The sequence below is a fragment of the Nomascus leucogenys genome, chromosome 2, assembly GCF_006542625.1.
Source record: "Nomascus leucogenys isolate Asia chromosome 2, Asia_NLE_v1, whole genome shotgun sequence".
Classification (NCBI taxonomy): domain Eukaryota; kingdom Metazoa; phylum Chordata; class Mammalia; order Primates; family Hylobatidae; genus Nomascus; species Nomascus leucogenys.
Window position 1 is genome coordinate 83,094,388 of NC_044382.1, and position 15,968 is coordinate 83,110,355.

General features: G+C 49.1%; 1 protein-coding gene across 3 annotated transcripts in view; it reads right to left on the reverse strand.

The window, feature by feature from the left end:
- EEF2K (eukaryotic elongation factor 2 kinase) overlaps positions 1-12,368 on the reverse strand; it is an 83,586-nt gene extending 71,218 nt beyond the window's left edge. For 2 of the 3 annotated variants that reach the window (XM_003261444.3, XM_030799878.1), the window contains exon 1: positions 11,815-12,368. The gene's annotated coding sequence lies outside the window, so the exon portion shown is untranslated. Of the gene's footprint in view, positions 1-2,166; positions 2,290-11,814 lie in introns of those variants that run through there. The other variant, XM_030799872.1, reaches the window with a different exon arrangement.
- Between the last annotated feature and the right edge of the window lie 3,600 nt (positions 12,369-15,968).

Consider the following 15,968-nt stretch of genomic DNA (forward strand, 5'->3'; position numbering starts at 1 on the left):
CTTCACCTCTTAAGCCTCAGTGGGGATGCATAATTGTACTCACCCCGTGAACTCAACAGCTATTATTATCATCATTTTTATTATCATAAATAAAGGGGACTGAGCCTTGGGTCCCAGCCAGACTTGTGACCTGGGTGTCTGGCTCGTAGCAAAGCCAGGCTTCTTCAGGGGTCCTCAGGGAATAGACTATTTCAGGCTCTGGCCACAGAAACCACTGTCTCACTGAGTCTCGATCTGGCAGTTACAGGGGCAGGAAACTATGCCTGCAATGCTCAGGTCAAGGCCTGCGGGTCAAGCCACAGTGGCCACTGGTCCCCCTCAGGGCTCACCCTCACCCCAGGACCTGCCTTCCTACTGTAGAAAGCTGGTGGAATCTTCCCACTGCCACTCCTGGGAACCAGCATCCCAAAGCCAATACGTGGCATCCTGAGCTGGCCAGTGCACACACTAGTATACGCCCAGCACAGCACAACCCACACGCCCTTGACTACAACCACAGTGGACACAGGTGACTGATCAGCCACCTGGAATCACACACCAGCTTCTGTGTGAAGATCTGCCTCTGCCCCACCCTCAAGTCATGTGTTTAGGAGTGTGTCACAAGATCCAGGCCTAAACCAACCACTGGGGTGCCTGGCCACAGAGATTGGCTTAGAGGTGGTCATGTGATTACAGTCAAACTATTCTAGCCCATTGTAGCATACCTGGGGCTTTTTGCTTGAGTGACTGGAAGAGGTGATCAGCCTTTTCATACTGAATGTGAACTTGAGACTGGGGCTGAGGCCAACACAGAACAAAGCTGATGTGTGGTGGAGGGCAGAACCAGAGAAAGAGAAAAATGAATAGTGATGATGTCATTTGAGACCTGGAATCCAGATGTTCCCGAAACCAAACTACCAAGCCCCGCGTAGATTTCTGAATCAGATGATACAATAAACCCCGCCTTTTGGGGGACAGTAGGGGAAAGGGCTATTTAGCTAGTTACAGATAGGTTTTCTGTCACATGCAATATGAAAAGCCCCAAACCAGCCAGGCACGGTGGCTCACGCCTGTAATCTCAACACTTTGGAAGGCCAAGGCAGGCAGATCACCTGAGGTCGGGAGTTCGAGACCAGCCTGGCCAACATGGTGAAACCCCGTCTCTACTAAAAATACAAAACTTAGTGGGGCATGGTGGCACGTGCCTATAATCCCAGTAATCCCAGCTACTTGGGAAGCTGAGGTGGGAGAATTGTTTGAACCTGGGAGGCAGAGTTTGCAGCGAGCCAAGATCATGCCACTGTACTCCCGCCTGGGCGACAGAGTGAGACTCTGTCCAAACCCAGCCAGGGTTTGGGCCATTGTATATTATTTATATATAATTTTAAAAATACTTTAAACACCTTTTTCTTACTAGGGCCACTGTATATGATCATATAGGTGGGGTACTGCTCAACTCTAGTGAACAACCTTTGCAACTTTCCATGGGCAGCCCTACTTCCCACCCCTAGAGGCAACTACTTCCAACTATTCTCAGTGTTACCCTTAGCATCTCTCTCTCTGTCTCTCTATCTATCTATATATCACTAAATAATATGCTTTCCGATTCTTTTTTTTTTTTTTTTGAGACAGGGTCTCGCTGTGTCACCCAGGCTGGAGTCCAGTGGCACAATCTTGGCCCACTGCGACCTCTGTTTCCCAGGCTCAAGTGATCCTCCCACATAAGCCGCCAGAGTAGCTGGGGCCACAGGCACGCGTCACCATACCCAGCTAATTTTTGTATATTTTTGTTGAGATGGGATTTCACCACGTGCCCAGCTGGTCTCAAACTCCTGGACTCAAGGGATCCACCCACCTCGGCCCTCCAAAGTGCTGGGATTACAGGCATGAGCCACTGCACCCGGCCCTGATCATTTCTTAATTTATCTATTTTGATCCTATCTTCTGATTTCCAAGTATGATAAATGAGACTTTAGCTCTACTTCCCCTTACTACTTCCCTTCCCCACCCTATCCCTACACTGGTAGGTCTTCTTCTGGTTCCTTTATTTATTACAGATGGCATCTTGCTGTGTTGCCTAGGCTAGTCTCGAGCCCCTGGTCTCAAGTGATCTTCCCGCCTCAACCTCCCAGTGTTGAGATTACAGGCATGAGTCACAGTGCCCAGCCATCTGGTTCCTTTACATACCATGCCAAGAACACTGTCTTATTCCACCAACTAGAAGAAGCTGAGTTTCTCACAGTTTAGCACGAATTCAGAGAAGGGACGGTGTGGCTTTTGTGCTGTGAATGAGTGATAAGAAAGCAGAAGAGCTTCTTATCTGCTTATCAACCTCAAAAGCTTATCAACCTCAAAAAGGCGTAATTTCTATGGAAATAAGAAAGACAAATAATGCACGTGAAAGACTGACTGCTCACCAGGTGCTACACTGGACTCTCCTTTGACAATGACAGGAGCTGCTAGGTCCAGAAGTGACAGTCTACCTCTGAAAAGGCAACCTTAAGGGAGTGGAACTGCACAGCGCTAGGCTGAAGGCTGCACCTGGCTTGTTCTGAAGATATTTTAAACCCTAGCTGGAGTCCCGAGTTTCCTTCAAACAAGAAACAAAAACCAAAGCCCGATACAGTGGCTAACAGCTTGTGCTCTACAGCTGCATGGCCAGGGTTTGAATCCTGGGCCCCATCATTAGGAGCTGCGACCCTGTCCTAGACAACAGACCTGTCAGGCGGGCTGTGACATCCTAAGGTCTGCACTGCTGTCTCCATTCCTCCCCCCATACCTTGTATTGCCTTCAGTGCACAGGTGCTCAACATGAACTCAAATACCCTTCTGTTTAGTGTTTCTTTTGTTTTGAGACGGAGTCTCGCTCTGTTACCCAGGCTGGAGTACAGTGGCGTGATCTCGGCTTACTGCAACCTCCGCCTCCCGGGTTCAAGTGATTCTCCTGCCTCAGCCTCCCGAGTAGCTGGGATTACAGGCACCCACCACCATGCCTGGCTAATTTTTGTATTTTTAGTGGAGACGGGGTTTCATCATGTTGGTCAGGCTAGTCTTGAACTCCTGACCTCAAGTGATCCACCCGCCTCAGCCTCCCAAAGAGATGGGATTATAGGTGTGAGCCACTGTGCCTGGCTGCTCAGTGTTTATTTACTGGGGTGCAGCATTAGGAGTGATTAAGTCAAGCATCAAGCTAAGAGTTTACATCAGTGTCTTAATGTCTGCACCCCTAGCATATAGTGGGTGCTCATAAACATTTATTTAAACTATTGAGAGAAATAGTACACTTTACATCAGAATGAAAGGACCAATTTACAGAGTCCAGCCCATCCATCCCTTCCTCCCTGCCATCTCAGCTTCCCAAGTTTCCAAGTCCAAGAATCAATCTCAATGCACCACCAAACTCTCCTCACCTCCTTGCCCTTGTGTCTATCTGCAGGTGCCTCTGAGGCAGGCGAATAGGGTCTGGAGGCAGGGAACCTAAGGCTGATTCAGGCTGACTTCCTAGAACTAAATCAAAAGGAAAACCCCTACTTTCCAAGCCCAAGTAACAAAAGGACCAGAGGCTACTCCCTTTGCAACCCCCAACTTATCTGCGTGGCAGATGAAAAACTGAAATTACCTCTGATTGGTCCCTTCCCACAACCAATCAGGCTGGTGCTGGCCAAGTCCTCGTTTGTATAGGAGTCTTCATTTGTAACTTCACTTCAGCCTCTGACTGGTTGCTTTCCACAACCTATCAGACTGATCCCAGGCTACTACTTCATTTGCATAGGGTGTACATCAAGTAACCAAAGGGAAACCTCTCGAGGGTGTTTAAACCCCAGGCAATTCTGTAAGCAATCCGCTCGAGCCCACTCCCACCCTGTGGAGTGTACTTTTGTTTTCCGTAAATATTTGCTTTCATTGCTTTATTCTTTTCTTGTTTTGTTCGTGTGTTTTGTCCAATTCTTTGCTCAAAATGCCAAGCACCTGGACACCCTCCACCAGCAACACCTCGGCCTTGAATCCTTTTCCCACTCACTAGCAAAACCCTTTAATCTCTTCAAGACGCACCTCAAATGTTGACCTCCTCCAGAAAGCCTTCCTTGTTTGTTTCTTTTGGGTTTGTTTTGTTGTTATTGTTGTTGTTGAGAGAGTGTCTGGCTCTGTTGGCCAGGCTGGAGTGCAGTGGTGCAATCATAGCTCACTGCAGCCTCCAACTCCTGGGCTCAAGCGATCCTCCCATCTCAGCCTCCAGAGTACCTGGGACTACAGGTGCATACCACCCACATCTAGCTAATTGTGTTATTTTATTTTTGTAGAGATGGTCATCTCCCTACATTGCCCAGGCTGGTCTCTTTCTTTTCTTTTCTTTTTTGAGACAGGGTTTCACTCTGTCACCCAGGCTGGAGTGCAGTGGTGCAATCATGGCTCACTGCAGCCTCAGTCTCCCAAGCTCAAGTGATCCTCTTGCATCTGAACTCCTGGCCTCAAGCGATCCTCCTGCCTAGACCTCCCAAAGTTTCTTACATGCATGAGCTACTGCACCTGGCCTCCAGAAAGCCTTCCTTGGATAGTTCCCTCCTCTGTAAACAGGGGTCAGCTAACAGTACCCCTGCAGGGGTTGTTCTGAGGATACAATGAGATTAGGCACACAGTGTCTGGGATAGACTTGACTCCCAAAAGTACTAGCTGCTGTTATGTCCCAATAATCCTCCAGTCCCTGACTCCCTAAATCACTTCGCTCCCTACAAGCCCTCCATAAGCAAATTTCATTATACCCTGAGGCCAGACTGTCTGTGGCAGGCAGAAAAATGGCTCCCCTAACATGTCTACATCCTAATCCCTGGAACCTGTGAATATGTTACCTTATATGGCAAAAGGGACTTTGCAGATGTGATTAAGGATCTTAAGATGGGAGACAGTCGTGGATTATCCTGTGAGCCCAGTGTAATCACAAGGATCCTTAGAAAAAGGAGGTAGAAGGGTCAGAGTTAGAGGAAGAGATGTGACCAAAGACAGAAAGGTGTGAAGTTGCCACACTGCTGGCTTCAAAGATGGAGAGAGGGGTCAGGAGCCCAAGGAATGAGGACAGCCCCTAGAATCTGGAGAAGGCAAAGAAACCGATTTTCTCCTGGGGCCTCCAGAAGGAACACAGCCATGCTGACACCTAGATTTTAGAACTCCTGATCCCCAGGAACTATAAGATAATAAATTTGTTGTTTTAAAGCCACTAAGTAATTGCAGCAATTTGTTACAGCAGCAATTGGAAACTAACAAAGTCCTGAAGAGCGGCTCTCAACCTTGGGCAATTTTGCTCCCTCAAGGGACATTTGGCAATGTCTAGAGACATTTTTGGTTGTTGCAACTCTAGGGGTGCAACTAGCATCTAGTGGATAGAGGCCAGGGATGCTGCTAAACATCCTAAAATAAACAGAACAGTCCCCTACAATGAAGAAGATCTGGCCCAATGTCAGTGCCGAGGCTGAGAAATCCAGCTCTAGAATGAATCTGGTGGAATTTCTTTCTTTGTTTTGTTTTTTGAAATGGAGTCTCACTCTATCGCCCAGGCTGGAGTGCAGTGGCTAAATCTTGGCTCACTGCAACCTCCACCTCCCGGGTTCAAGTGATTCTTGTGCCTCAGCCTCCTGAGTAGCTGGGATTACAGGTGTGTGCCACCATGCCTGGCTTATTTTAAAAAATTTTTTGTAGAGAAGGTGTCTTGCCACTCCTGGACTCAAGTGATCCTCCAGCCACAGCCTCCCAAAGTGTTGGAATTACAGGCGTGAGCCACTGTATCCAGCCTCTGGTGTAATTTTAAGGAGCCCTCCCCAACCTTCTCTTCCCCTTTTCCTTTTAAAAACAAATCTCCCCACATACCATAAAGAGACAGAGAAGGCCAGGTGCGGTGGCTCACACCTGTACTCCCAGCACTTTGGGAGGCCAAGGCAGGCAGATCACGAGGTCAGCAGTTTGAGACCTGACCAACATGGTGAACACCCCATCTCTACTAAAAATACAAAAAACAGCTGGGTGTGGTGGTATGTACCTGCAATCCCAGCTACTTTAGGAGGCCAAGACAGAAGAATTGCTTGAACCTGGGAGGCGGAGGTTGCAGTGAGCCGAGATCGTGCCACTGCACTCCAGCCTGGGTGACAGAGCAAGACTCTGTCTCAAAAAAAAAAAAAAAGAGACAGAGAAATCAACTTACCGATGTAAACAGCAACCTGCTGCGGAAGCCAGAGATACGTCATCATTTGCTCTGCCAAAGGCTCGTAAAAATATCATTGCAGTACACTGTGTTTTCCGCATATAAAACTGTCATCGTGCAAGGGCTATTTTATTGTTTCAGGAATCTGAAAAATGCATTTTGGAATATGAAACACAAAATATCATAATTATAGCTTTGATTAGCAAAATGCACAAGGTGCTGGGCACCCTCTGCATGTCCACAGTACACTCTGTACTCCTGGTGGGTCAGCCCAGGGATACAGCACGTCTCACTTCTCACATGAACTCTGTGTGCCCAGCCCTCTCGGTGGCCAGGCCATGTGAGTGTATTGAACAAAAGGGGCCGTGTGTCTTGTTCCTCTGCAGCTCCCAGCCCAAAGCACAATGCCTGGCACACACCATAAATGCACAAGTGCGTGCTGCATGAATGAACGAGTAAGTGAAGAAAAGCTGGCAGTTTCCTGCCAATATAATGGAGAAACAGAAGGACTTTTGGGTTGTGGCCGGTGGTTGGATTACACGGTGGTTGACCCCTGTAATCCCAGCACTTTGGGAGGCCGAGGCAGGCAGATCGCTTGAGGCCAGGAGTTCGAGACCAGCCTGGGCAACATGGAGAAACCCCACCTCTACCAAAAATACAAAAATTAGCCAGGTGTGGTGGCGCACGACCTGTATAGTCCCAGCTACTTGGGAGGCTGAAGCACAAGAATCACTTGAACCAAGGAGACAGAGGTTGCAGTGAGCCAAGATTGTGCCACTGCACTCTAGCCTGGGCAGCAGGGCAAGACTCTATCCCCCCGCCCCCAGACCTCCGAAAAAACAAACAAACGAACAAACAAAAACAAACAAAACAACCTACTGTGTTGTAAATACATAGGCGTTACTTAGTCCAGTGACATGGCTGAGGCCGTAGTGGGAAAGACTGGCTCATGGAGGATGTGATAAGCACCAAAACCAGATCTAGCCAAACAAGGCCTTTGGGATGAATTCAAGTCCTGGCCCTGCCACAATCAGCTGAGGAATGCTGGGGAAATTACTTAACCTTCTGAACCTCAGCTTCTTCATCTGTAAAATTCATTCACTCAACAGAATGGAGCAAAGTGAGCAAGGTGGAGAAGAAGTGAGAGAGGGGGCCTGAAAACCACAGTGGCACAGAGAGCTGGCTTTCATCCAGGAATCCTTTCTCCCCTGCCTGGCCAGGGACTATATTTCCCAGCATCCCTTGCAGCTAGGTAAGGTCATGTGCCTGCATTCTGGCCAGTGAAAGAAGAGCACAAATAACTTGTGCCATTTCTGAGCCCATCCAGCAGCCCGTTTTCCATACCCTGGTCGGCTTCCTCTCCACTGCGATCCTGCCCAGAACAGATTGGTAGCATTTCAGTATCACTTACAAAGCACTTGCTACATAACTCCTCCCAGCTCCCTAGAAGGCATGCACTCCTTCCTCCTCTGGCTCTGAACATGCTATGCCCTCTGTCTGGTACACACCCCAGCCTGTCCTCTCTACCCATCCCCTGGCCAACTTGACTGTTCATCCCTCAGGTCTCAGCTTAGATATCACCTCCTTCATGAAGCCTCCCCTGAACCCCAGGAGTTAGTCGCTCTTAGCTTCATTCTACAGATGAGAAAACTAAGGAACAGAGAGGTTATGTGACTTGCCCCAAATCACATGACTAGAGTTGGGTTTGAAGCTGGTGCAGGCTGAATCCAGAGCTTTCAATACAGTCATCACTTCCTTAACCAGCGCTTCTAAAAGTATGGGACCAGCTGCCGCAGCAGCCACTGCAGCAGCCTCACCTGGCAACTTGCTGGTAATGCAAATTCTCAAGCCTCACTACAGACCTACTAAATTAAACTCTGGGGATGGGTCCAGCAATCAAAGTGTAAGCAAGTCCTCCTGGGGATGCTGATGTGCAATGAAGTTAGAGAAACACCGGCCTAGGGCAATTCTCTGCGGTTTAGGCACCTACTTCCGGGTGCTTCCTCTGGCTTGCTAGTCCTTGCTAGATCTCAAAAGCTTCACAGCTGGAGAACAGAACGCCATCCACCCTCTGACTCTGGAGCCATTTGAAACACTTCTCTAGGAGTCCTATAGCCCTGGGACTTTGGGGGTCGTGGGGTGGGGGGGCACTGTTATTTTCTGCTTTATCATCAGCGTGTTAGTGACTCACTCCTTCCTTTGTGTGAAGCCTTCTTATGGTTGGGCACGGCTCATGCCTGTGATCCTAACACTTTGGGAGGCCGAGGCATAAGAATTGCTTGAGCCCAGAGTTCAAGCCCAGCCTGGGTAACAGAGTGAGACCCCATCTCTACACTAAAATTAAAAGTTAGCCAGGCATGGTGGTAGCTCATGTCTGTAGTCCCAGCTACTTGGGAGGCTGAGGCAGGAGGATCACTTGAGCTGAGGAGTTCCAGGCTGCAGTGAGCTGTGACCGTGCCACTGCACCCCAGCCTGGGTGACAGAGCAAGACCCTGTCTCAAAACAACAACAAAAAAAGAAGCCTCCTTGCTTGTGCTCATCAGCCTTGGCTGCAAGAATTTGATCCAGCAACACTTTAAGTCCCAAGCCGCTTTCATCTCAGGTGCAGACAAGGTCATTGCTCTAACCACATTCTAGGAGCCTTCTCAGTTCATTGGGGGTAATAACCTGCAGCTTTTAGGTCAGCAGAACCAATCTCCCTCAACAAAAAACACTTTGATTCTTTTACATTAGTTCAACCTGCCGCTATTACTTTGGCTATAGCCCTGATCATTCAGTTGTTCTGCTTCAGGTGTAAGAAATTGGACCAGAAATAGTGAATCCTGGAGAATGAGCTTGAACAAGTCCAAGCTTCTGCTGTTCACCCTTGGCTTTCTTCACACAGCTCCCAGAGTCCCGGCAACCAGACAACAACCCTGCCAAAAACTGGACAAGACTGCTTTGGAGAATCTCCCCACAGCAAGATAACAACCCTAAAGACATCATTCCCGAGTGGGCACGGTGGCTCACGCCTGTAATCCCAGCACTTTGGGAGGCGGGTGGATCAGTTGAGGTCAGGAGTTTGAGACCAGCCTGGCCAACACAGTGAAATCCCATCTCTACTAAAAATACAAAAATTAGCTGGGCATGGTGGCATGTGCCTATAGTCCCAGCTCAGACTCAAGAGGCTGAGGCAGGAAAATCACTTGAACCTGGGAGGCAGAGGTTGCAGTGAGCTGAGATCACACTACTGCACTCCAGCCTGGGTAACAGAGCAGACTCCATTTCAAAAACAAAAAACACTACTTCTGGCTTGTGGCTCTGCCCTTCTGTAGGCCTTCAAAGTCCCCTTGACTTGTCCAACAAATGAGGAAAGAGTGAGAGGTTTTTAGGGTTGAGGATTGAAATGGACACACTCACGTTTCATCAGCCAAAACTCAGCCATGTGGCCCTACCAAATGGTAAGGGAGCCTGGGAAAATTCATCCAGGGAGCACCCCAGGAGGACGAGAACATGGGTACTGGTGACCCATAGCTTTCTCTGCCACATAATATAGTAAAATGTTTTAGAAGCAAATCAGCGATTTTTTTTTAAAATAGAGACCAGGTTTCACCCTGTCAGCCAGGCTGGTCTTGAACTCCTGGGCTCAAGCAATCCTCCCGCCTCGGTCCCCCCAAAGTGGCTGGGATTACAGGCGTGAGCCACCACACCCAGCCAGTGATATATCCTTAATCAGCCAAAAAGTACTGTACAGTTACAAAAAGCACAAGAAAAAAAATTGGTGCATTTTTTTTTATTTTTTGAGACAGAGTCTCCCTTTGTTGCCCAGGCTGGAGTGCAGTGGTGCAATCTCAGCTCACTGCAACCTATGCCTCCTGGGTTCAAACGATTCTCAACTCCCCTGCCTCAGCCTCCCGAGTAGCTGGGATTACAGGCTCATGCCAACATGCCCAGCTAATTTTTGTATTTTTAGTAGAGATGGGGGCTCCCCATGTAGGCCAGGCTGGTCTCAAACTCCTGACCTCAAGTGATCCACCTTCCTCAGTCTCCCAAAGTACTGAGATTACAGGCCTGAGCCACCACGCTCCTGGCCCAAAAATACGGTAGCTCTTAGAATGTACACTGATGATTATGTGTAAACTGTGACCATCTCAGTTCTGACTTCTGGCCTCCCCATTCCCTGCAGAGGATAAGAACTTTGGACCCCACCCACTTCTTCGAAAATGGGGGCTGAGAGGAGGGCGGACGCCATTCCCAGCCATGTTACACTGAAATTCGTGTCGTTGAGAGGTTTTACTGTAGTTGTTGAATTAATAGCTGAACAAAGGAATGAACATCGGGTGCTGTGGAGGCCACAGAGAAGGAAGACACCTGCATACGCCATCTCTGAACTCTACCTCTTTCCACCTGCCTCTTCCCCAGCTCAGCTTAAACATCACCTGCTATAGGAAGCCTTCCCCCATAACCCTCTCCCCTTTACACACACAGTGGGCATTCTCAGCTCCCACCTGCTTGCTCTGTATTCCCATTTACTACATCTCGCTTTTTAGAATTTGTTTATGTGACTGGCTTCCTCTTAGGGAGCTTCTGTGGGCCTGGGGATCACTCTAACCCTCGGTTTCCTCCTCGGTAAAAACATTAGGATAGACCACGTGACTCAATTCCCTGTGACTTCACAGCCTGTCCAGGGCCCTCAACCATAGGGCCCGTGGCCATCAGATGTCTCCCGTGGCCATAGACCATCACACTGTGTGCCAGGTACTGTTCCAAGCACCTGACATATACATACTCATCTACTCTTTCCAAGGATACTAAGTGGTAGATACTAATACTGTACCCATTTTACCGATGAGAAAACCGAGGGCCAGAGAGCATAAATGAGCTAGAATTCCAACCCAGGACTCCAGCCCTAGTGTTTCCTGCTTTCCTGGCTGAAGAAGCACCCACCACCGAAGTCCCAGAGGTCGGGCTCCCTGGGACCGTCCCCTTGGGCAGATCTCACTTCCCCATGCAGCCCATCTGTCACACTCAGGGCGCAGCTGGGCTGGTTCCCCGAAATCCCCCAGGCGCGCGCAAAAGGATCTAGGCCGGGGCTTACCTGGGAGGCCCCCACCCCCGCGCGGCCACCGGCTTATTAATGCCCAGCCCCTTGGCACGCATGTCAGCAGCGCCTGCCAACAACCAAACTCCCGCAGCCAACAATGCAGCAAGGGCGCGTCTACACAGTCCTGGAGGTTCCGGGAATTCGGGCTGACGCAGGCCTCTAGTTCAGGGGAAAGAGTGGGGGATGCGGCTCTGAGCCCTGCAGGGGACAGGAAGGCAGCGATGCGCCCACACTCTAGGGGCCCCGAGGGCGCCTCGGGCAGAGGCCCCCAAACTATCTGTCACTTGCAGCCAGATCACCGCCCATTGCTTGCCAATAGCTTTCCATATCCACATCGCCGTTAATCCGCACAACTTCCGCATTTCACCAAAGCAAGCACTGAGCGCCAGAGAGTTTAACAACCAGAGGAGAAGCGCCCCCGCACTCTCCTTCCATGCCTTCTCCGGCCCCATTCCCAAGCCCAGACCCAGCACGCTCCAGATGCCAGCTGCACCGGGGCGCACAGGCCTGCAGCGCCGGCTCCCAGCCCCCCACAGCCTTGCCGGCCGCGGTCCACACCTACCTCCCTCGGGCGGACAGGCGCGGCAGCCGCTGCCCACGGCCGCGAGGGTCCAGAGGAGTTGGCAGAGGCTCGCGGCCCGGAGCTCCAGGGTGCAGGGCGGGCGGGCCCCCCGAGAGTGCCGGGGAGCGGAGAGCGGGGCGCGCTGGCTGGCGCTCCGGGCAAGCAGCTGGGGCCACGCGGGGCAGATGGACCGATCCCGGGGCTCGGGGCCGCTGTAGTGATCCCAGGAAGGGCGCAGGGGCCGCTGGGACGATCCCGGGATGCGGGAGCGCGTGTCAGGGACTCGCGTGCAGGCGACAGCGAGCGGGACTCGGGTGGCTGCAGGGACGGGAGTGCGGGCGCTCGATCCAGGCAGGAGGGGAGCTGAGGCTGGAGCTGGGGCTGGGTTAGGTTGAGCAGAAGCGGGCGGGCAGGGGCGGGGCTGGCCTGGCGGGCGCACGGCGTGGCGCTCACGTGGCCGCCCCCAGGTGGCCGTCACAGCGCCTGCAGCCGCCTAGCGGGCCTCCTGGCTCCGGCGCTGGCTCCCAGCCCCAGGTGCAATGGTTAGCGCTAAGTCTTGGCTCCCCCTGCTGAGTACATAGTGTCCGGTTCTCCTGCTCAAGGCTGGCCTAGCATCCGGCAGCCAGGGGGCAATTCGAGGGAGTGACCAACTTCCGTCGTCTCCCGCTGCGCCTCGCCATTCTCGCCTGTCTCTCGCTTAGTTCCTGTATTCCTGTCCTTTCCAAAATCACTAGTGATCCAAGCCCATCGCTTGTTTGTATACCTCTCTATCCATAACCTTAAAATACTTTTTATCGGAAATACTTTTTTCCTGATTTCTGCTTTGTAAAAACAGGCACGTATGACGATTGCAATTATTTGTGTAGTTTTAAAATTAGTATCTCCTCTAGTTATTCCTAACTCTTGACACAGGGCCTGGGTGGCACACAGTAGATGCTTAATAAATACCTGTGGCATGAGTGGTAGAGTGGATGAGGTATAAAGAAGAAAACGAATTAAAACTAATAGCTACTGTGAACACTTTGATATTAGGTCCTTCCAGATACTTCGTTAGTGAAATTTTAGAAATTTCACACATTCTAGATATAAAAGTAGTAACGATGACAGTTATTGAGGGATTTCTCTCATTCCATCTTCTCAGCACTTTGGGAGGCCGAGGCCGGCGGATCACCTGAGGTCAGGAGTACGAGACCAGCCTGGCCAACACAGTGAAACCCCGTCTTTACTAAAAATACAAAAAAGTAGCCGGGCGCGCCTGTAGTCCCAGCTACTCTGGAGGCTGAGGCACGAGAATCGCTTGAACCCTGGAGGCAGAGGTTGCAGTGAGCCGAGATCGCGCCACTGCACTCCAGCCTGGGTGAAAGAGTGAGACTCCGTCGCAAAAAAATAAATAAATAAATAAATAAAAAAGAACAAAACTGAGGCTTATAGAGATAATGACATGCCCCAGGTGAGGTAACTAGAAAAGGCAGAGCCAGCACTAAATCCAGACTTCTCTGATTTCAAAGTTCAGGCTCTCCAAAGAACTTTTTTCCTTATTTATAAACCCCAAAGAGAGTAAACTCCAGCTTTTGGCAAGAGACAAAATTGCACCTAGAATTCTGACCCTGGGGCCGTCAGGCAGGAAGGGAAGATCAAAGATGCTGAACTAGTCTGTCCAAGCCCAAAGCAAGATTGAAAAAAACAAAAAAGATGCTACTGCTTAAAGCTCTATGGCCCTTGTGCAAGTTATTTTACTTTTCTGAGCCTCTGTCATTTTTGTCTGCCCAGCAGGAGTGTCCTTCTTTGCATTAGCATCTTGATTAGTCTTCAGGGAACCAGTTCACCCTATTCTCAATTCAGGAAGATAGCCCTCCCCACTCCCCTGGCTCCAAAAACGGACAGATGACCAGACCTGGCCAATTAGCATATTTCATCCCTTCAGCCTCATTGATCTGTTCAGGGATGAGCATTTGATACAAGTTAGGCCAGTGAAATACTAACCTGGGCCTTTTATAGTAATCATAAAAAGAGAATCTCTCTTTTCAGGGAGTTGTTGAGCAGATAGGATGTAATAGTAGAGTTTCTGAGCATTCATTCTTATGGCAAATATTTATTAAGCTCCTATTGTGTGCCAAATATGGTGCTAGGAATTGGGGGAAACACTTGCCTTCAAGGAGATGTCTACTGCGGTAAAATAAAATTACTCAAGGCCGGGCAAGGTGGCTCACACATGTAATGTCAGAGCTTTGGGAGGCCAAGGCAGGAGGATCAATGGGGCCAGGAGTTCAAAACCAGCCTGGGCAACATAGCAAGACCCCTGTCTCTAAAATAAAACATTAAAAAAAAAAAAAAACCCAGGTATGGTGGTGTGTGCCTGTAGTCTCAGATACTCAGGAAGCTGAGGCAGGAGGATCCCTTGGGCCCAGCAGTTTGAAACTGCAGTGAGCTATGATCATGCCACTGCACTTCAGCCTGGGCAACAGAGTGAGACCCTGTCTCTAAAAATTAAATAAATAAATGAAAAAGGCCAGGCTCAGTGGCTCATGCCTGTAGTCACAATACTTTGGGAGGCTGAGGCAGGCAGACTGCTGGAGCTCAGGAACTCGAAACCAGCCTGGGCAACATAGTGAAACCTCATCTTTATAAAAAAATACAAAAATTAGCCAGATGTGGTGGCTTGCATCTATGGTCCCAGCTACTCAGGAGGCTGAGTTGGGAAGAACACTTGGATCTGGAAGGCAGAGGTTGCAGTAAGCCAAGATCCCACCACTACACTCTAGCGTAAGGGACAGAATAAGACCTTCTCTCAAAAAACAAAAACAAAAACAAACCACAAACAAAAAAGAAAGTGAAAAGACAACCAGAGAATGGGAAAAAAAATTTGCAAATCATATCTGATAAGGGATTTGTAGCTAGAATATATAAAGAACTGTTACAACTCAATAATAAAAGATAAATACTCCATTTTAAAAATGAGCCAAAGATTGGAATAGACATTTCTCCAAAGAAGATACACAAATGGCCAATAAGGACATGAAAAGGTGCTCAACATCATTAGCCACTAAGAAAATGTGAGGCCAGGCACGGTGGCTCATGCCTGTAATCCTAGCACTTTGGGAGGCCAAGGTGGGATGACAGTGTGAGCCCAAGAGCTCCAGATCAGCAAAGGCAACATAACAAGACCCTCATCTCTACAAAAAAAAATAGAAAAATTAGCCAGGTTCAGTGGTGTGTGCCTGTAGTCCCAGCTACTCGACAGGCTGAGGTGGGAGGATTGCTTGAGCCCAGGAGTTGGAGGCTGCAGTGAGCTATGATTGCACCACTGCACTCCAGTGTGGGTGACCAAAAAAAGAAAGTCAGAACACACCCACTACCCACTAGCATGACTATAATCAAAATCTCAGATAATAGCAAGTGTTGGCAAGGATGTGAAGAAACTAGAACCCTCGTACACTGCTGGTGGGAATGGAAAGCAGTTTGGCAATTCTTAAAAAAAATTAAACATGAAGTTACCATATAACCCAGCAATTCAAATCCTAGCAGAAATGAAAACATATGTCCACACAAAAACTTATACACAAATGTTCATAGGAATATTAGTCATAATAGGCAAAAGGTGAAAACAATTCAAATGACTGATGAATACACAATTAAAATGCAGTAGGCCAGGCGGTGGCTTATACCTGTAATGCCAGCACTTTGAGAGGCCGAGGTGGGCGGATCACTTGAGGCCAGGCTGGCCTCGAACTCCTGGCAACAATGTGGTGAAACTCCATCTCTACTAAAAATACAAAATAGCCAGTAGGATGTGCAAATCCAGTACTCAGAGCTGAAAAGAATGAACAGAGAGGAGGATAACATGACTCCAGCTGGGACAGACTCCATCTCAAAAAAGAAAATAAGGCAGTAGATTCATACAATGAAATATTATTTGGCAACAAAAAGGAATGAAGTGCTGATATATGCTACAACATGGACGAACCTTAAAAAATATGCTATGTGAAAAGAGCCAGACACAAAAGACAACATACTACGTGATTTCATTTATATCAGTGAATAGGACAATCGATCCATAAAGAGAGAAGTAGATTAGTGGTTGCCAGGGGCTGGGAAGGGAGCTTGGGGAGAGGGGGAGTGACTATTAATAGTTACAGGGTTTCTTCTTTGGGGTG